Source organism: the organism of the source record quoted next, unplaced genomic scaffold (genome assembly GCF_019419815.1).
Source record: "Pyrus x bretschneideri cultivar Hongxiangsu unplaced genomic scaffold, Pyrus_bretschneideri_v1 Contig2, whole genome shotgun sequence".
Lineage (NCBI taxonomy): Eukaryota > Viridiplantae > Streptophyta > Magnoliopsida > Rosales > Rosaceae > Pyrus > Pyrus x bretschneideri.
The window spans coordinates 5,177,297-5,195,657 of record NW_025999501.1 but is presented as its reverse complement, the minus strand read 5'-3'; positions in this window follow the sequence as shown (position 1 = coordinate 5,195,657).

Here is an 18,361-nt window from a genome sequence, read left to right as displayed (position 1 = left end):
TAAAGAAGTTGACCCTGACCCAAAGAAGAATCAACATGACCAGGAAGCGAGCGAGAATGAGTCATTACGTGATGACAAGGCTTCATCTATAGGATCTATTTTCATCCAACAATTTCAGGACATGATGGCAAACATCATCGGAGCACAATACGGAGGTGCTTCTTGCGATACACTAATATATTCCAAACCATACACCAAGCGAATTGATAGCTTGTGAATGCTGATATGCTACCAACCTCCTAAGTCTATGCAGTTTGACGAAAAGAAAAACTTGAAGCAATTCGTTGGTCATTTCGATGAAACTTGCAACAACGTTGGGATGGAAGGTGACTACCACATGAAACATGTGTTTGTTCCTTGAAGGGCAATGCATTCGACTGGTACAAAAACCTAAAGCTCGAACCATAAATAGTTAGGGTCAGATGATTGAATTGTTTTTACATCACTCTTCATTAGCATGATGGAGCTTACAAATATGAAGCAGTGGAATGAAGAGCCAGCTGTTGATTACATCATTTGATGGTGCTCACTAAGTCTCAATTGTAAGGACAAGCTTTTAGAGATACCTGCGATCAAGATGTGTGTACAAGGTTATGCATTGGGGATCACGCTACATTGTCCAAGGCATCAAGCCCAAGACGTTCAAGAGCTTCAAGAGCTAGCTTCCCGTGCCTATGACATGGAGTTAAGCATCGCTAATCATGGAAGGAAAGACTCAATCGTTGACTATAGTAAAGCCAAATTCTTTAGGCAGAAAATAGACAAATCTTGAAAGATGCCTACCAAAGAAGCAATGTCGGTCAACATAATTTCCTTCAAAATCTCTACTTGAGACAAGAAAAAAAGTAAAGCAGAGTAAAACTTTTCGTGACCAACAGAGACATAACCGCACTTTGAAGGAGTTGAAGGAAAAGACATACTTGTTCCCAGCTCTGGTCGGTCACCATGCTGGATGATCTGCTCGACAAAAAGGTGATTGAATTGCCTAAGCATAAACGACCAGAAGAAATGAATTGAGAGTGAATGACCCGAAGTACTTCAAGTACCATCACATCGTCAGTCATTTGGTGAACAAGTGCTTTATCCTTAAGGAATTAATCCTTGAAGCTCACCTAAGAAGAAAGGATTGAGCCAGACATTAAGGAAGCGGCAAAGGTAAACATTACAAGCATTGTGTTCGAGTTCTTTGATTATATGCTTTTCTACATATCGCTAAGCAAGCCCTAGCGGCAGTCGTCAAAGGTAAGTCTTAAAGTGGTCAATGCATGCAAAAAAGGCACCATGGACAAAGCAACTTATCTCAATGACATGGACCTCACCAAAGGTGAGGAAGGTGCATAAAACGCAACTACAAGTTGTTCAACCAAAGAAAGAATGGTGATAGGGAAGTTCTCACCGAAACACTGAGAAAACCTGCACTAGAGCAGCACCAAGGATAAGAAAACTAGCTTGTATAGAAGAGCCAAAGGTTTAGATGCCATGAACTCTCGTAGTCTTGGATGAATATTTTTCCAAAAGTTCTTTCAACAAAGCTCAACCACAACCATTCGTTACATGACCGAGGGAGAAAAATGTATTCAAATGGCATTCCACCAACAAGCAAGAGGAGATTTCTGCATAAATAGAAGACTTATCTTTGCACCTTAGTGTGGAAGAGGTGTTGTAGCTCCCTGAAGCAGAACGAAGGGAATTATTGGAAGTTTTGATGAATCTCGGCACTTATCTTTGAAGACATGCAAGGTTGGATATCTAGAGCTTCGATCTCATAAGTGCGGTATATGTTAAGCTATATGTGCTGCCATCAACTTCACCGATAAATATCTATTATTGGGGGTTGAGGCCACACAATTGTCCACTCTTCGTTTCAGGGTACGTAAGAGAACAAAACATAGGCTGCATGCTCATTGACAGAGGTTCATTTATCATCATCCTGCCAAAATTGACGATAACAAATCAGGGAATCACAATGGCCGAACTATCTTGAAGTTGCCTTCTAATCTAAGGTTTTAACCAAGGCGGGCAATAGGCATAATCAGGATTAAGATAGTAATAGGGTAACTAAAGTTGAATACGTTGTTTCACATGATCAATCTTTCATCTCCTCTTAAGGAAACCTTGGAATCATGAGAATGAAGTTGTACCGTCGACCCTGCACCAATGTTTAAAGTTCAATAGAAGTGGAGCGACAAAGGTACATGCTTATAGTAAGTCATTCATCGAAGCAGTCACATTTTATCGATGCCAAGGTTTACATGGATGGGGAAATAGTATATGAGGCTATCCCCATGAAGATTCAATCAACAGGCAAAGCTATGCCTGGGTAGGAAGAATAAGCAATGTCTCATCTCAAGAAAACTAGCAACAGGCAGCCAGAGCACTCAATGTCTGAGAAGAGTTGATGATTCTCAATGGGATCAAATGCACCAATCCTTAGATAAATTCTAATGCCACGAAGAAGGAATGGGCAATCCTCATCTGAGAAAGAGATAAACAAGGAAGTTTGAGAAAGCTGCAAAAAGAAGACGTAAAGATCTTGAAAGCAGATGCAGTCCTACATGTACCTAAGCTAGACAACTCAAGTGTTTCAAGGCCATAGTTACATAATTTTGTCTGACCAATGCAAAACATTATGGATCACAATTTCTTCCAATCAAGAACCGAGGAAGGATTTGACCCCAACGCTTATAAACTCATCCAAGGGCTAAATATGACTTTGCCTCGTCTTCGACACTTGGAAAGAATAGCACGAGTATCACTAGAGAAAGGAAACACGACCTTAACGAAGCCCAGAAGAAGTTGAAAAGGCATCATTACGGAGTCAAGCCCACAAAAGCAAGTCTTGGCTTCACACTCGTCACACCTGTCAAAATCTCAATTAAATAAAAAGAAAAGAAGGCCAATGCCCAACACATTAATGTGGAAGTGATAGAAGAAAATAAAGAGTTGAAGTCCGTTGCACAAACTTTGGTATTTGATCGCTTGATCGGTCCAAAGGCTCGAGCTTTTGTGTTGGACCCCACCAAGCTTATGTGCTTAACAGGTTGACTAGCCGTCATTGATATGAAAGTGTGGTTAGTTATCCTCCACGGAGGTCAGCCTTGGATAGACTTGAAGTCGTAAAATAACCTTATAGGAAAGAGCAGCCAGAGACGATGAAATTCGTAGTGCAATCCCTTCACGCATGAAACGTCATTTGACATTATATTTGAGTTTAGATGGTGAACTGAAGGTGAAATGATGCACAATCACATACTGGTCCATCTTCGAACCAACGAGTCGAAAGGGATGACGAAGAAGAAGTGGTATAGGATGTCTACCATGTCACGGTCGAAGACGTTGACAAGGAAGAAGTATCCGAAGAAGACATTAAAGAAGCTCCATCACAATTCAAGGATGAGGGGCAAACAACTTTTGATGACTTGAAGGAACTCATCAAAACTGAACGAGTCACCAAAGGTGTCACGCGTCGACATTTGGCAGAGTGTAATTAAGGAATTATCTTTATTAATTCTTTAATGAATTTTAATTTAAATCAAACAAATTAACTGATTTATATTTAGATCAACTGAAAATGCCAAATTGAGGATGAATTGTGATTGATTTATTGATCAAATCAAAGATTATTTGATGAAGTCAAATCACGAACCAAACCCAAATCAAGTCTGGATTCTTTTGCCAACTAATCAAGTCCACAATCAAGACCAGATCAAGACTTGGAGAGCCTATAAATACGAGGCTCTAGGATAGAAAAAGTCTCTCTCACACATGCATCCTCACACTTAGATGCTCAAACTCTCACAAACTCTACACACTTATAGAAGATTCAGAAAGCTCCCTGCAGTCTTCGCCACACTTGTGAAGAACTATCAAGCAACACTACATGTGTCAGTTTGTCCATCACCACAAGGCAACTCCTTATGACATTCGTGGATTCGAGATTAATTCTCTACGATCCTCGGATCAACAACCCTACACATATAATTTGCATTTGGGAGATCGAATTAGAGGATCAAAATTTTGTATCAAAGATTGTAACCTAAACTTACATTAATACAAATTATTACTTTGTATATTTTTTTTTTCATTTATTGCAAGAAATTCGTGTTTACATCTAGGAAGAGATATATATATATATATATATATATTTTTTGCTGTCCTAGTGCGAAGGGTTTGTTAACTTATCATGGTTTGTTCTCTTAAGCTTGATTCATTTCACAGCATGATCGGGCCGAATTTTATACATTACCAATTTTAAGCTTTATTTCCTTTTCTTTTAAGAAAAAAAAAAAAAAGCCATTTAGGGAAGGTCTTAATAAATGTTGAATCGAGCACAGTCCATCTCCTTTGTGGCGGAAGCTTGTGTTCATATATACTAATGGTATTGCGATGCCTTTTTTTTTTTTCTTTTGAACAAGTGATATTATCTACACTAAGGGGATAGGAGAGTAGGTTTTTTTTTTTTTTTTGAACAAGCGATGTTATCTACACTAAGGGGATAGGAGAGTAGGTTAATCTTCATAAGGGGCGAGCCATGATAATATGATTTAAATTCTCCATTGGCTAGAATCGAACCTAAAACCTCTCACTTACAAGTGAAGATGAATACTTATAGACCGTAATAGATTTGATATTGTAGATTTTTTGTTTTGTTTTAGCCCGTGATTACTTAATAATCGAAAATTAATATTTGGGAAGATTGACTAGTTTGTACCAAAATAAATAAAAACCGACTAGTTGCAAACTGATAATTGAATTCCAATTTTTTCTATATATTATATTTTTACATGAATATGTTTTTTTACCACGTCAGTAACAAAGCCCTTACCAAATTAAGAATAGTTTCAATATATTTCAGTAATATAGGTGTAAGGTAAAAATTAGTCTAATATAACAGAGTCCTGGTCCTCGGGAAAATCCTTTTTCTTAATATCCCTTACTGTCCTTTCATCCGGAGCTGCTGTAACTCGGGGTTCATCATGCTATAATCCCGTTGAAGGAAAAATGAGCACAGTTTTTTTGGTGTGTAAGTACATAGATTAGCTCTATTGCTCATCTGGGCTTTTGCTGTTATTTCCTTTTTTTCTGCACCTCATGTTTCTTTGGTGCGTTTGGCTCCTTACCTCGCCCAAAAGCAAAAAAATTTGGAGAAAACCCAGGGGAAATGGTAGGGGATAGCACAGATTATGTGGTATTACCATCGATACTAAAATTGTTTATTTTTCTGAAAGTATTATTATCTGAATCGTCCAACCTACTGCGTTAATGATGGTCTAAAAATTCATCATATTGTAAAAGATTATACAACTAATTCTTCATCACTTGCAAATATTTATTTTATCTTATGTAAATCATCTGCATGATTTCATGTCAACTAGTAGTCTAATAGGTTGTTAAAGAGTGACGATCACCGTTATTCAATCAAAAATATGCGATAAAATTCATTCCATATTCTCGAGTTCTCAAGCATATGGCATAAAATCACTTGCATGATTTCGTACGAGATCACAAATTCATGATGTTCGTAAGTATTATTGTACAGCTAGTATGCTTTTATTCTTCAACATCTTCAATCAAATTGCTAATCAGTTTCGTATTCTGTATTTTCAGGCTTCCGTAGTTTCCCTGGTTAAAAAGTGGAGACAGATGGAAAGTTGTACTTCCTTATAACTACTAAATAAAGTCGAGTTATTGTAAGATTTGACTGACTTGCGTGTTTTAACTCGAAAACAAATCGGAAGGCATTTCTGTGTGAGTGTGACTGTGTGTTTTATGTAAAACTATATTTGTATATTCCATGCAGCCAGATATTGCTGTATATTAAGTTGTATTGTATCTAAATCTGTGTGTTAAATGCATGCCTACTAATTCAGACTAGTCCAGTTTTGGGTTGGGGATGACAAGCTAAATTATGAATCTTTCTAGTTAGGCGTAAATAATCATTTGTCCCCTAAAACAAAACTCGAGCCTCAGTTGTGCACCTGAATAGTTGATATTTAACCTCCGAAACTTACGTTTGTGTTTCATTTTGCCTTGTTTTCTTCAACATCATTATGGCCGCACATGAAATAATGAGTACAAGTCATCCATTTTGCGAATAGAATTATTTTAGGAATGTGATTTTATAAACAATTGAATTTTCTAGATTACACATCCATGCCTTTTAGTAATTTCATTAAACTTTTTTTTTTTGGTCATAATTTTGGTGCTATATGCACATTATATTGTAACAAATTTCCTTTGATCTAACCTTTTGATTACACTCTCCTCTGTTAGAGATAATTGTAAAAAAAAAAAAAAATGTTGGTTAGATTCAATTTATTTTCACAATAATGCTACAATTTAGTAATAATTATCTACGATTTAAGATATTTACTTTTCAAAATAGTTTAAAATATTTTTAAATCTCCCAAAATCAAACGTACTGAAATAAGTTTTTCTTTTAGTACGTTAAAAGAAAATAGGATTGAGAATAGTATAAACGTACCAATACACAATATGTACAAAATAAAATGTACCAAAATAAAAATAATGTACCAATATTAACAATATGTATCAAATCAAACGTACTAAAATTACAAATAAACGTACCAATTAATGATTTTTGTAAATTCAAGCGTAATAATATATATGTAATGTATTGTACCTAATAATAATTCGTCAACAACTCTACTTCAAAAAACAGCAAAAAAAAAAAAAAAAATCACAAAAAAATTGAAAAATTTACACGGAACTTTTATGTTGATCACCAACTATTTGAAAAAGAAAAAACCATTTGGAAAAAGAAATAATATTAAATGTTTACACAACAAAAAAAAAAAAAAAAAATCTATGATTGAAAAAACTTATTTGGTAGAAGAGAAAATATAGTTTAATTACCAATATCTCCATTAAATAAAAAAAAGTACATCATGCAGATAAAATGATAAATTTAAAAATTATTTTAATTTTAAAAAATATAGATGACTATTGGTCAAAACACTTTAATCAAATTTAAAAAAAACACAGATGCTTAATTTAAATGATATAGAAAAACTGTAGGGGATTTTAATTTTCCTTTTATATATAAACTTAAAGTAGAGTTGAGTAAAAACTTGTATGTATATAAATAAGGACACAAAGCCAAAGAAAAAATACACAGCCCATTACCAGGTATATGCCTTTTTTTGGCTTGCAGACGTGCGCAAAATCTTTGTTGCTCTTCCATTAGACGTTTGATCAAGGTTTCAAATGATTGCAATTTCTTGATTCTCCAAAATAGCATGTTTACTCGTATTGTATGTATAGAGAAACCACAGTGAGTAAACATGGATGCTGTTTTCTTCACATTATTTGTTCTTTTTAAATTAAAAAATATATAATTAAGTGTTGTAGTCATATTTCGAATATGAATGTGATTATGTAAATCCTAGGGCATCTGGGAATGTATCTTATATTCGTATTAAGAGTAGATTACTTATTAAACTATAAATAAAGACACAATAGGATGAATCAAACACACCTCACAATTAAATGACTCTCTCTTCTCTCTAATTGTGGCCGGCCCCCCCTCTCTCTAAACCCTAGATCGTTCAATCAAATAGGCCTACAACACGTTATCAACACGCTATTGCCAGAAACTGAGGAATGGGCGCATCGTAGGAGGATGCTATCATCCACAAAATTCAAAGGCTTATTTTTGTTTTCTACTAATCATATACACTTAAAATAAAAGAAGATATTTGAAACGTCCACGAAGCATGAAAACCTTCTCCATGATGCATGAACCCCTCTATGTTCAAATAGGCCTATAACACGTTATCAGCACGCTTTTGCCATAAGTTGAGAAATTGGCGCATCGTAGGAGGAGGCTATCATCCACAAAATTCAAGGGCTTATTTTTGTTTTCTGCTAATCAGGTGCGATTAAAATAAAAGAAGATATTTGAAAGGTCCACGAAGCATGAAAACATTTTCCATGATACATGAACCTCTTTATGTCTAAATTTTCCTTACGATATACATATTGTATATGTTCATATATTTGTCACAATATATATATATATATATTTGTTTCATGCATTGCACAATTAAACTGTTATGTGGGATATGTGAGTCAATGTATAACAAAATAAATTAGAAGCATATTTAGGGTTTCCTAAACCCTAGGGGATTTTGAAAATAAAAAAAGAGAAAAAAAGGGAAATTAGACATGGTGCAGCACACCCACCGTACCACAACTATGCATTACAGTTGGCAAGGTTGCTGGCCTAAAGCCCAGCTAACCTTCACAGCAACCAGACCTCAGCCTGGGGTCTATCTCAACAAGGCCTGTAGCCCTGAGCCCACCACACTATCATGGCCCAACTATCATCGAGCCTTTTGTGCTTGCTGGGTATTATTGTTGCCCTGGCCCGCAGCCTTTATCTCACCAGCCAGTTGGCTGGGGGGGGTTTTTTTTTTTTTTTTCTTGCCCCGACCCACATCATATACAGCCAGCCCTTTGCGACTGGGCTTCCTATGCTAACCCACAAGCCAGCAAACATGCTAAGCTTGAATCCGTGCCCCCTCCCCTTCGGCCCAAAATTGAAACCCAACTGCGGCTAGGGTTTCTCCCATAACCCCGTGGCATGCTGTCTACTCCCGCGGCCATTTAGGGCCCTACCTTTTACTCAAGGCACCCAACCCGAGCCTAATTATTTTTGGGGCAATATTTTCAACCCAAATGCTATTATTTTTGCTTCTACAATCGACCCGTATGACCCGATTTATTGAATTAATTAAAAATGATATGTAGTCCATTAATCTGATAATGAATCCAAGATTATTGACATGAAGATCACTTTTGGTCATTAATGATTCAATAATTTATTTTTATACTTTGAACCATTGACATACTTTCATAGTAACGAAGCTCTCACAATTGAGTTCCTGAAGAACCTCAAATCTACTATATTTAAAATCAGTATATTGCATTATGTGTTTCTTGTAGGAACCTCTCCTTATGAACTAATTGTTCATAAAACTAAATTGAACTTGTAGCTTCAAATTTTGTGCCTTTGAAACCCGAAGTTTTCATTCAAAACATACCACATGAAACCTGTAGTTTTTAAGCATAAATTATACATGCCTATAGAACCTGTATGTTCTACGATATATGTCTATGGCTTACCATATGACTAATCACGTTTTTCCCTCTGTTTTAGGGACATGTCAAACTTGAACAAGCTTGATTTCTCTGCTCTAGAAGTCTCTGGAAGAAACTATCGGAAGTGGGTTTAAGACGTGAAGCTCTATTTGACTGCAAAGGGTATTAGAGCCACCATTAAGACACCTATCGTCGACCAAGCTCAGAAGGCTACTTCAATGATCTTCATTCGAAGACACAGCCATGATGCACTGCAAACTGAGTATCTCATTGAGGAGGACCCACGCACCATTTGGCTTGCTCTGGCTTACTGTTTTGATCACCAGAATGACATATACTTGCCTAAAGCAAGACACAACTGGCAGCATCTTCGCTTCCAGGACTTTAAGTGCATTAATGAATACAACTCTGAAGTTTGTAGAATTTTTCATTGTTGAAATTCTGCAAAGTTGGAACTAACCAAATCAAATTTCTTGGAGAAGACCTATTCGACCTTTCATGCCACCAATATTGTCCTGCAGCAACAATATAAGACACAGAAATTCACCAAGTTTTCGGATTTGATGAAGAATCATTAATCTTGACCCACTGGCTTTTGATGAAGAATCATCAATCACGCTGAAAAGCAGAACTAACTTTTGATGAAGAATCATCAATCTCGACCTATTAGCTTGAACGTCGTGCCTGAAGCATATGCGACCAATTCTAGTAGCCATAAACGACGAAAGAATCATCATGGCCGTGGCAATGGGCAACAAGCCCCACCATGGGACCAAGGTCAACAAAGTGTCGCACCAAAGGAAGAAATGTGACCCAGCAATGTCCATCACTCGCCCTTAAGGCCCCAAACTTCAAGAACAAGGGCAGAGCTCCTGTTCGGCCTGCTTATACTAAACTGGACATGTGCTATCGCTGTGGATCAAGGGATCACTGGTCATGCATATGCCGAGCTTCCCCTAAGGCTATTGCTAAGTATCATTCATGTAGCGAGTCTAAATTTGCACACGTGGAACATCCAAAAGATGCAACTACATCAACGGAGATATCGAATTTTCAGGAGGCATTATCTCTTATGGATGAATAAATTAGACATGTATTTAGGGTGTTTACCCTTAGTGGCCGAACCTACTAGGAGTGGCCTACCCTACCCCCTTATTTTTCTAAGTTTATGGTTTAAGTTTGAACAATTTTTCTAAGTATTTGGAATAATTTGTTTGGTTTTGGTTTGTTTTGAATTATGGATTCTTATTTGAATGGATATTATTTTCTCGAATTGCTTAATTGAATGGAAGGACTTATATTTATGCATGTGACCAATTCAATCAATTTATTTACATGTATGTCTAGTGGGGAAGTTAGTTGTCTGGCAGATAGTGCAACCATGCACACCTTCTTGCATGAACGACGCTATTTTACTAACTTAATACCCAAGAAAGTTCATTTGACAACTCTCTTAGGCCCATCTAACCTGATTGAAGGACACAGAAAAGCACGTATCATGTTGTCCAACGGTACTATCTTAACCATTAAGGAGGCACTTTATTCTCCACGTTCCGGAAAAACGTTGCTGAGTTTTAGAGATATTTGGGATAATCAATATCATATTGAAACCACTGAAGATAATGGTTCTAGATTTTTTTATATCACTTCGTACGAATATGGCCAGAAGTGTATTCACAAGAAGTTGGAACGTTTGCCGAGTGGGTAGTACATGACAACCATTCGCGGCATAGATGCCCACAGTATGGCCGACCCTATGCCTGAGTTCCAGGACACTTTGTTGCTTTGGCATGATCGTTTGGGACATCCTGGACGTGACATTATGCGCCATATCCTCAAATCTTCACATGGGCATAAGTTACATCCCTATGTTAGAGTTCTGTCATGCAAAGTGTGTTCTTTAGGGAAGTTGAATACTTAATCCTTATATACAAAGATTATTCATGACCCCCCTCAATTTCTTCAGAGGATTCAAGGGGACATTTGTGGACCTATCCAACCAACCTGTAGACCATTTAAATACTTTATGGTGTTGGTTGATGCATCGACATGATGGTCACATGTTTTCTTGTTGTTTATACACAACGTTGCATTTGCTAAACTCTTAGCTCAAATCATTAAGCTAAGGGCTCACCACCCTAATTATTCGATTAAGTCGATTCAATTGGATAACACTAGAGAGTTTACGTCACAGACTTTTGATGATTATTGCATATTATTAGGGATTAATGTGGAACATCCTGTACCCCATGTTCACACGTAAAACGGCCTGGCAGAAGCTTTCATAAAGTGCCTTCAATTGATAACTCGAACTTTGGTTATGAGAACTAAACTGTTGGTATCTACCTGTGGCTATGAAATATTGCACGCTGCTATGTTGGTTTGCCTGAGCCCCATCGCTACCCAACCACATTCACCGTTACAATTACTTACTGGATACGAGCCTGACGTCTCACAGTTGTGGGTGTTTGGGTGCGTCATTTATGTGCAAAAAGTAACCCCATTACGAACCAAAATGGGTCGTTAGAAAATGGTAATCTATGTCAGTTATGATTTGCCATCAATTGTTAGCTATTTACAACCCTTGATAGGAGATCTCTTTATCACATGTTTTATGGATTGTCACTTTGATGAGACAGTCTTCCCGTCATTTGGGGGAGAAAAGCATGCTAACGTTCCCATAGAATGCAGTGAATAGTCGTCGTATGCTCCCACTATGTCTCATTTAAATCCTCGCATTGCCTAGTCTGAAATTGAGGTACGTCGAATTATAGATCTTCAGAGCATTGCTTAAAGCATGCCGAATGCTTTGAATGATCTAGCAAAGATAACAAGATCACATATACCCGCTTCAAACACACTTGTAAGGATAGATGTACTTTGTATACGTCAACAACTCGCCTGGGAAGGTTGGACCATTCCCGAAGGTGGGGATGCCGCACCCTCCACGTGGTAAGGTACATTGGTGGCTAGCCAATCACTTACTTTGACTCTGAAGCGTGGCAGACCCCTTGGTTCAAAGGATCCACAACCCTGGAAGAGGAAAATACCACCAACTAGTGACCCTAGTTTGAATCCGACCATCACTCAATCATTTATTCTAACACATGAGGTTATTCTAGATTATGATGATGCTTCAGACGAAACATGTCGGCGTCCGAGAATTGCGAGATTTCGGTCCACTATGTAGTATTGGATGAGGTTTGGAGTAGGAATGAGATAATCATCGACGCTACCTTCGCGTACTCAGTAGCTACTGACATCATGCTTAGTGATGACATTGAACCCCGTTTTATCGATGAATGCTTACGTAGAACCGATTGGTCAAACTGGAAACAAGTAATCCAGGTCAAACTCAATTTTCTCGCAAAACATAAAGTGTTTGGACTTATCATTCCTACACCACTATGCGTGAAGCCTGTTGGCTACAAATGGGTTTTCGTGAGGAAGCGTAATGAGAAAAATGAAATAGTGCGATACAAAGCATGCCTCATAGCGCAATGCTTCTCTCAGTGCCCTGGGATTGATTACGAGGAGACGTATTCCCCGTAATGGACGTTATAATGTTCTGCTACCTAATCAGTTTGGTAGTTTCTGAAAAACTAAATATGCAGCTTATGGATGTGGTAACCGCGCATCTCTATAGGGATCTAGATATGGAAATTTACACGAAAGTTCCAAAAGGACTTCCATTGACTGGATCAAATAGTTCTAGACCACGAAATACTTTCTCAATTAGGTTGAGGAGGTCACTCTATGAATTAAAACAATCCAGGTGGATGTGGTATAACCATCAGAGTGAATATTTGACAAGTCAGGGTTATGTGAACAACGAATTATGGCCATGCGTATTCATAAAGAAGTCAGATTCTAGATTTGCAATCATTGCAGTTTATGTCGATGACATGAACCTTATTGGAACTCTCACAAAGCTTGAGGAAATTGCAGTACACTTGAAATCAAAATTTGAGATGAAGGATTTTGGGAAAACTCAATACTGTCTTGATTTGGAGATCGAGAATTGTTCGAATGAAATCCTAGTACATTAATCGAACTACACCCAAAAGGTGTTGCATCGTTTTAATGAGGATAAAGCGAAGCCTTCGAGTACACCTATGGTCGTTTGGACTCTAGATGCTAAATGAGATCCCTTCCGTTTGAAGAAGGATGAGTAAGAGATTTTGGAACCTGAAGTTCCTTACTTAAGTGTAATTGGGGCTTTATTGTACTTGGCTCAATGCACTAGACCCAACATCTCATTTGTTGTTAATCTTTTGGCAAGATATAGCAATACGCCCATATACAGGCACTGAAATGGTGTTAAAGACATTTTCTGCTACCTCAAGGGTATTATGGATTTGCGCTTGTTTTATAACCGTGAATTTTTGAGTGTTTCCACCTCTTATGGTACTCTGATTGATTCTCGCCTTGTTGGTTATGCAGATGCTGGATATCTGTCTAACTTGAATAGGGCATATTCTTAAACGACTTATGTCTTTATCGTTAGAGACACCACTATAACTTGGAAGTTTACTAAGCAAACACTAGTTGTGACTTTGTCGAACCATGCTGAGATTCTCACCCTGCATGAAGCATCGTGTAAGTGCTTTTGGCAAAGAGAAGTCATGGAACATATTCGAAGCATTAGTGGTCCTATGACGATCTTTGAAGACAATATAGCATGTATCGAGCAATTAAATAAAGGATACATCAAGGGAGACAACACCAGGCACATAGCGCCAAAGTTCTTTTACTCACAGCAGCAGCAACATCATAACATTGAAGTCAAGCAAATTTGCTCCTAAGATAACCTGGCCAATCTCTTCACCAAGTCATTGCCCAAGTCTACATTTCAGAAGCTCGTCCAAGGAATCGATATGTGTAAATTATCTAAGTTGAATCACTTGTAGTTCTCTTATTCAGAAGTTATGTCTAACTTAAGGAGAATATCTAGAAGCATACTCACATGATCTTAATGTATTCTTTTTCCTATGATTAGGAGCATTTTTCCCACTAGGTTTTTGCTACCTAACAAGGTTTTAACAAGACACCCATCTTGGGATAATCATACTCCGTTAAGTTCATTACTTTCATCCTGTTTGACATTTATTTTAGACATTATGCATACTTCTCACTTTTCTCCTTAGTCTATGGGTTCTCCCCATGCCTTGGGTTTTACCATAGCGAGGTTTTGTGAGTTTTACTACAAATGCATACTTCCTTAAATTTGAGACTCGTGATCACCCATTATGCTGATGACTTCATCAACTATTCAACATTATCTGTTGAAGATCTGATGTGATGGTTTGTTGAGTATTTACACACTCAAGGGGGAGTGTTGTAGTCGTATTTAGAATAGGAATGTGATTATGTAAATCCTAGGGAATCTAGTAATGTATCTTATATTCCTCTTAGGAGTAGATTACTTATTAAATGTTGTAATCCTAAAGGGTAAGGTTTTACCAATCCTATTACTATAAATAAAGGCACAATGGGGTGAATCAAACACACCTCACAACTAAATCACTCTCTCTTCTCTCTAATTGTGGATGGCCCCCCTCTCTCTCTAAACCCTAGATCGTTCAATCAAATAGGCCTACAACATTAAGTACCTAAAACTCCCAACTTTTTGGTGTGATTTCAAATGGGCGACTTTGATCAGGTTCAAAAATTTGACCTGTTATTGGATTTAGCACATTTTTCCTATTTTTATATTTTATTAAAATTTTAAATTAAATTTCTTGATTTATGCATCTGTGCTTGTATTTTTAACTTGCATATTTAAATATGAAATATAGCCACTTCCATGGATAATAATTAAGAAAGTTTATGTCATTCTACATGATACCTATGTCACAACAACGGCAACAACAAAGCTTTTTCCCATTAAGTTGGGTCGGCTATATGAATCATAGAACACCATTGTGCTTGGTGTCGGCTATATGAATCCTAGAACACCATTATGCTTGGTTTTGTATCATGTCTTCCGTTAGATCCAAGTACTCTAAGTCTTTTCTTAGAGTCTCTTCCAAAGTCTTCCTAGGTCTTCCTTTACCCATTCAGCCCTAGACTTCTGTCCCGTAGTCGCCTCTTCTAACCAGAGCGTCAGTAGGCCTTCGTTGCGTATGATACCTATGTCACAGGCTGATAAAATACATTGTTTATGTGATAAAAGTATATACGAAAATAAATAAAACTTATTCTATCTAACTATCATCCATGAAAATAGTTCGGAGAAATTTCATCTTCCATACATTCATAAATCCTTAGTGAAATATATATGTTGATGTATATAGTACTTACAACCAGTGTTTTAAAAATCAGCCTTGACAGTGACCAGTCATTACGATTAAGCTAAAATAAGAAGAAACATCTACAAAGGGATTAGGCGGCTGCTTGGGAGGCCTAGGCAGCTCGTTAATCTTGATTTTGAAGACAGCTCTCGGATCACGTCGAACTCAACTGCCTCAAGCTCTTGGTATTAGATATTGGGTTGTGTTTTTGTGTTGAAGATTTGAATCATAAATTTGTCCTAAGAACTTTCTGATGGATTTTTGCAATATGTCATTGATTTATAGTGTGACTTGTCAAGCTCATATTCGCAGAACCTGGTCTTGCAAAGCCACCTTGTAAAGGAGAAGAATGTGAAAAATTGAAACCGTATCTTTTTACGGTCAAAACCTAATCGTTTTAGAGAACTACCTCTTAGTTTGGTTTACTATTTATACGTGGCATAGTGCCATACATTTTGGCAAAAAACAAAACCTAGATTACATATTTTATAGAATCCTAATAGCATTCAATATTCACTAATAGTATTAAATGTTAGGTGATGCTAAATGGACCATCTTCTTAAATCATATTTTGTAAACCACGTGGTACAGTGGTTAATGGCTGGAATCCACTAGGACTATGCTACAGAACTTTCAATCCACTGCGACTCAACCTTAAGTGGAATTTCAAGTGAAAGAATTTTTAATCTACTACAACTCAACCCTAATTGTTAACTAGGTCAAGGGAGACTATGTCGCCCACAATTGTGGGACCATGTTTTTATGGGCCCATGACACATAGCACCTTGGGTGGCAAGAAAAACCAGAATGCCCATAGCTCATGAAGTTCAAACAGTCGAACTAGTCAGGTTTTCTAGTCAGAATCAAAGTAAGCTATTCCAATGGGCTGATTAGTCAAAGGCATAGTCAGACAACCATTCCGCAATATGCATTTCTTGTCTCTCAAGTAAGGAAACCTTACTTTAAGTCAAAGTAGGATATCTTGGAGATTAGGAAATGTAATCGTAATCCTAGGAGAATTTGATATTTTATCCTAGAATCTCTCATAGACAGGCTCCGAATTTCATTGAGATAACTCTCCTTACAAGGACCCAAAGATCTATATAAATACCTTAGCTTGGTCATTTATCGAGGGAGATCAATTAATCAATCAATCATAACTGAAGGGACTTTCTCTAGATTCATCGTCTCCTCTAAAAGACTACTGCGCATATGTTCTCTCTATACCTAACATGAACTCATCTTAAATCCATGCCACCATCTACATGTAAACACGCCCATGGAAAACTCATCTAATTACCGCATGCCATAGGCTATTCGTCGAGGATGGTTCACGATGTATTACACATCACACTATTCTTTCTCAAAACTACACATATAGTTTGATTCTCTCTCTTAAAGATAAGTAGGCAATCTAATATGTTTTCAACCATACCCTTACCCTAATCAACCATATTCTCTCATTTTCTGAGATCATAAGCAAATCCGAATGGATCTCGTCTCCATCTGCGGATCTGAGCAAATTTTGTTCTAACAGTAACCTTGGTCAATCAGCCTTTCAATGTGATCCTGGAGCATAAGACTAGTATGTCAGGTGCTTTAGTGAAAGGAGAAATAACCATTTGGACTCCTATTCGCCAAGTAATTAAGAAAAGGTTTTGGCTTTTTAGGTTAAGCTTATCCTTGATGGTATGAAGGCTATTGTTAATTAAAGTTTCCAAAGTAGTATATTGCTTAGGTTTGGACAAAGTTGGCTTATATTTCCGTCTTCTCTTGTCATTCTGACAGAGAGGAAGAGGTGGCAGAGTATCACGCATATTTTTGTGTCGTTCAGACTTCTTGTCCTGGTCAAACTGGATCCTTATTTTGGGCCTCAACGTCCCTGCTTGTCTCATCGTCAAACTCCTCGAGCATTGCATAGTTGTACTTCTTCTTAAGCTTCTGGCACAAGTGAGAGTAGACATAAAGTCCTCGCTCGAAAGCCATGACAGCAAGTTCTCACCGGGCCTTTCTACTTCAGCCAAATTTGCTCAAAATCATTCAAGCTAGTTTCTTACACTTTCGTGTTTAGATTGGGGCTTCATGCTAAACACAGCCTCGTAGCATTCTTCAATAATGGAAGGAAAAATCTTGCATATCCACACAATGTTGCTATACATAGCGATCCGATAATGCATGATGTGATTGTCCATATCAGAATTTCTGGGATAACTCATGAATTAGGGCAAAGTAAAATTTTTTCGGAGGAAGAATGGCCTTTATGGCGGAGGAAATATGACTTTTGACCTTTGCAAAAACCCTGCTAGAGACTTGGTTTTGAGCATCTCTCAGAGCGTCCCTAACGTTATTGCGATTTAGAGGTCTGCGAGCTCGTGGTCCTTAGAGGACTCCAGTTCATCAAAGTTAGGGTGTCTGTGCTCTACAAGATAAGCTATTGTAGTGCCTGAAGGTCCGAGGTACTGTTGAATACAAACCCTGTCCTTAGTCGTGTGAGTGACAATTCGATCTTTATGCTGCTCTGGGCACTAATCAAGAGCATGATTTTTCGTTAAGACTGGAGAAGAAGTTTCAAGCGGGTGTCCTTCTAGAGTTGATGTACTCAGAACCTGAATTCCGAGATTGAAATTTAGATCTATGGGTTAGTTCCGAAGGCATTATCCAAGGCCATCGTATATCTCTCTATGTCGATGAAGTCGGTGCGACTTTCTGCCTAACTTGCTTTGGAGGTCTTCTGAGGTTTTCAACAACTTGCTTAACTTGGTTAAAATCGCCATGGGCTGCTCTAGAGTCGAAAGAGCGTCTTTGACCAAATCAGAAATGCTTCGTGTAAGAAATAGAAAGAAACCGTGAATTCATTAGGCACTGGTGAGTTACCATCCAAAGGTTCTTCAACGGTTAAGTTAGGGTAAAGGTTTTAAAACTTAAGAAGTAGGCAATAGAGCGAA